We start from the raw sequence: 5,041 nt of genomic DNA, 5'->3' as shown, positions 1-5,041 counted from the left end.
ATATTTTTATATCACATTTTATGTGGTCGTATGTATATTTGTTTTGCTATATGTGTGATTGTAAAAATAAATATAATATTTTGATATATATATATATATTGTGTCATTGTTAAAGTAAAATAAATTTGATTCTGGCATATGTGTGAATGATGAAGGTAGTATACATATTATATATATTTTTTATATATTTGTTTGTCTACAGGTTTACTGAAAAAATTATAAAAAATTATCACAAAGGCAATCAAATTTTTTTTTGGTTAAAAGGATAATTAGCGATGCAAGACAAGCATAGGTAAATCCATTTAGTGATGTAAATTAGCATCGGTAAATATTCTGTAGCGTTGCCAAAGGGTATGCCACCATTAGTTATGCTATGGAATAGTTACCGATGCTAATTAGCATCGCTATTTTGCCTATGCTTGTTTTGCATCGTCAAACAAGGATATTAGCGACGTAAATTAAGCATAAGTAAAGGCCTTTGGCGATGCAAAATCCTATCACACCCCGACTTTCGGCACATCCTTTGGTGATGCTATTTAACATTTATCGATGCTCAAGTGGCATCACTAATATATTTTTCCAACATAAAATTAGCATCACAAAAAATAATTTTGGCGATGCTTAATAAGTGTAGATAAACTGAAATTTTTTTTAATATAATTTTTGCATCGCTAAATATATATTTATCGATATTTTTTATGTATAGATAAATTAACCATTTTTGACATTAATTTTGCATCGCTAAAAATATTTTTTGCCGTTGCTTTCCTGTTGCGAGGTAAAAGGAATCAACGATGTTTTCTATAAGCATCGGTAAAATCTGATATTTACCGATGAAAAATGTTAAACATCAGTAAATGAAATCAATGACCCCCTATTGTCGATGCTTTTTACGTCGGTAGTTATTTTTTGTGACACTATTTAAGATTTAGCTACACTTTTTTGCGTAACTAATTATCTTATTTCTTGTAGTGAATTCTATTTTTACATATATTCATCATCTTTTTTTTCTTCATGATGTATTATGATATTCTTCATGATGTATTATGATATATTAAGAAAAGACTTATCATAGCTGAGAACCTCCTAAATTCATTGCTCAAATAAGGGGGCATTGCAAATAAAGAAGAGGAAGAAGGGGAGGAGGGGGATGATGGAGAGGAGGTGGAAGTCATATGGGGAGAAGAATAAAGGATGGAGAAAAAAAGGAAGGACACCCTTGAGAAGGAGGATGATATGGGGGACAAACAATTATCTTTGATCCCTTCAATCATTAAGAGGATGAAAAGACAACCTCGATAGCAGAAGGCCTTATATCTAAAGTTGGATCCTAGATTTGAGTCCGTTCCACCCACAAAAAAGTCCAAGACAATCCCCCCATCACAGGCCAAACAAGACAATAATCATTTATAATTTGAAAAGGATGAAAATTTGATTAAAATTTTTTTGGAGGAAAGCATCAGCTCGTAAGTCTTTTATATTTTTTTTGTTATATATGATAACCTCTCTTTGAAGATGTTGTTTTATGATATCCTTTACACTTTTCCATTGCAGAGAGGTCGTGTACATCAATGAACATGGAGGTAGTATCATAAGGTCACATGTTCATGATCTTCTTGTTGATCAAATGATAGTTGATGATGTAACGATTTGAGTATACCTTTATTTTTTTGTTATTCTTGTTATATATTATGATACCCACTTTTGTTTTTATGTTTTATTTCATGATTTCAGTATTGTATGACACTTCAAGTTATATTTTATTAATCATTTTATTTTGTATTGATAGATTATCTATACTGGACAGGAGTTCGTAATAAATAACTGGAGAGAGGACCTAGAGAGGTACCATAAGTGCCTCATTTCACCTATTATGACTATTGGGATGTGTATGACCTCTCCATCACCATTTCATGAGCTTGCTAGCATGGCTGAGAGTCAGATTTTTGAAGGAGTTAGTGATTGTTGGGTGGATGTCTGGCCAGGACACCACCTTCCAAGATTTTTTCAGTACCACGCGATGCAGCAGGAAGAAAGAAGAAACAAAACAAAAGAAAAACAATCAAAATACGTGGATCAACCACAAAAGGGCCGCCTCCACGAGGCATGCAAACTTCACTATGAAAAAAAAAATTTTACAAGAGGAGACCTCACCCTCAACCCTTGTACACCCAATTCTCTCTCACTAAAAATTTTTCTCACAAAAGCTCTCTCTCTCTTGGAAGACCCCCTGAACCCCTGAAGTGCCTGGCGACCGCTGTCCAGGAGCCTCCTGCTCCTTCTCTCTCAGCGCTTCCACCTCTCCCTTTTTTGTCTTCTCAGGTTCCGCACGGCCTCAGCAGAAAAAATTGAACCACCACCTCTCTGTTACCGATCAGGCCCTTTTAAAGGGTTAAAAACTTGATTAGAGAAGGATTAGGAGTCCTAAACAAAGCCAGATAATCCCTGGACCGTCGGATCAAGACTGGGAGCCACCCACGCCCTCAGATCGTGCTCTGATCCATGAAATAGTACCGTGGACCGTGAAAAATGTATGAGAAATGCCCACGCGGTCCACAGGCCCAGCCGTGGACCGCTCGGTCCATGGTGGATCGGAGAACAGGGCCAGGCAGGCCGCCTGGGCCGGCCCGCTCCCGCGTGCGGGCCCGCGCATGCCTGGGCCGTGCGCCCGCCTGGGCCGCACGCCTGGCTGGGCCGTCCACCCGCGTGGGTCGCGCATCCCGCGCGCCACCGCCTGCGGCCGCGCCGCTGCTGCCCGCCGCCGGTGGTCCTCCACCACCTCGAATCTCGTGCCGACTTCAAAAGCTCGTATCTCCTCCATCCGAGCTCCGTTTCAGATGATCTTGATCTCGTTGGACTCCGTTTTTCACCGCGAACCTCACTGTAGGCTCAATGTGAGCTGAATCTTGAGGCATCAAATCCTAACAATCTCCACCTCGACTCGATATTCGGCCTCCTCCAAACTCTGAGAGCTTCTAGATCTCCTCGCCCCCATGTCCTAGGGCAATCGCCTGCTGATCATGGATAGACAAACATGAGAGTCGAGCCAGGCTGCTCGATCCCATCTCCGTCGTATGTTGTGCTCCTCCTAATCTGAGATCTGCTCGGGGCATCATCCTGCGGCAATAGAAATCTCACCTTGCGACATCGCCTCTCATCCTCCCGAATCTCCTGTCTCGTGCCCGATCCACCTCCTGGAGCTCCACCTCGCTCTGGGCTCTACCTGGCTCCCGAAGCTTCACCTCGCACTGGGCTCCCTGCCAGGTAATAATATCCTCTGCTCCCCTTCTTCCCCTCCAGCACAATCTTATCGCCGCGTAACACCCTCAGGATTCCTCCACCAGCTACCGTCCTGTAGCCTCTTGAATCCAGTCTGCTAAGTGAGATAAGATTCTGCTTGAAATCGGATATGTATCGGACCTCCCCCAATCTCCTCACTGCACCGTCATGTGTCCTCCAGCTGACCGTCCCAATGCCTCTGATCGTACAGCTCAATCCATCCGACAGATATACAGTACCCTCACTGTTCTCTAGGGAGTCAAACTGCTCTTCTCTGCAACACACATGATAGGGGCATACAGAATCTAATATCCACTGTTGGAAAGAAGTAGATACCTCATCAGATATCTCCAGGACATCTCCATCTAAATCACTGCTGGCTGTCGCTACAGCAGCCACCGTCCGATTTTTAAGTTGAAGGCAATCTTTGGCTAGATGCCCCAACTCCTCACACCGGTAACACCTGATTTTACTCAAATCCCTCCTGGACTTAGACTGCCCTCGTTGCAATCTCCTGTTGCTCCGTCTACCGCCTCCTGCTCCTCCAGAAGCCACCAAAGCTGAGCTACCGCCACCTGAGCTCGAAGCTGGGTTCTCCCTCTTGAGAACCTCATTCTGGAGTATCGCCGCGGTGACCTCGTCTATCTTGATAGTGCTCTTTCCCACTAGAAGAGCAGTCACCAAGGACTCGTACGAAGGGGGAAGCGACGCCAGCAAAACCAGCACCCTGGTCTTCTCCTCAACATTCTCACCAACGCTGAGAAGGTCGGTGAGGATCTTCTGGAAGTGGCTGAGATGCTCCTGCAAGCTCTGTCCCTCAGTCATCCGTAGTTGATAAAACTGCCTCCAGAGAAAAAGTATGTTGGTGAGAGACTTCGTCATGTACAACTCCTCGAGCTTCGACCACAGCACCGTCGGAGAAGTCTCGCTCAGCACATGGATCACAACCTCATCCGTCAGGTACATGCGGATGGTACTCACCGTCTGCATCAGTAGCCGTTTTCAAATCCGTACCTCCATGGTGGTCGGCTTTTCATCGCACAAAAGAGCATCGATCAACCCCTATTGGATGAGCACGTCCTTCACCCTTGTCTGCCACAAGGAGAAATTGCTCTTACCATCGAACTTGTTGATCTCCATCTTGATTGTTTCTGTCTTCTCCATCTTGAGTCTTGCTCACCACCACTGCAATCTGCGTCCTGCCTGGCTCTGATACCACTTGTTGGATGGATGTCTGGCCAGGACACCACCTCCCAAGATCTTTTCAGTACCACGCGATGCAGCAGGAAGAAAGAAGAAACAAAATAAAAGAAAAACAATCAAAATACGTGGATCAGCCACAAAAGGACTCGCCTCCACGAGGCATACAAACTTCACTATGAAAAAGAAAATTTTACAAGAGGAGACCTCACCCTCAACCCTTGTACACCCAATTCTCTCTCAGTAGAAGTTTCCCTCACAAAAGCTCTCTCTCTCTTGGAAGACCCCCTGAACCCCTGAAGTGCCTGGCGACCGCTATCTAGGAGCCTCCTGCTCCTTCTCTCTCAGTGCTTCCGCCTCTCTCTTTTTCCGTCTTCTCGGGTTTCGCACGGCCTTAGAAGAAAAAATAGAACCACCACCTCTCTGTTACCGATCAGGCCCTTTTAAAGGGTTAAAAACTTGATTAGAGAAGGATTAGGAGTCCTAAACAAAGCCAGATAACCCCTGGACCGTCGGATCAAGATCGAGAGCCACCCACGCCCTCAGATCGCACTCCGGTCCA

The sequence above is a fragment of the Elaeis guineensis genome, chromosome 8 (genome assembly GCF_000442705.2).
Source record: "Elaeis guineensis isolate ETL-2024a chromosome 8, EG11, whole genome shotgun sequence".
Classification (NCBI taxonomy): domain Eukaryota; kingdom Viridiplantae; phylum Streptophyta; class Magnoliopsida; order Arecales; family Arecaceae; genus Elaeis; species Elaeis guineensis.
This window is presented reverse-complemented; position numbering follows the sequence as displayed.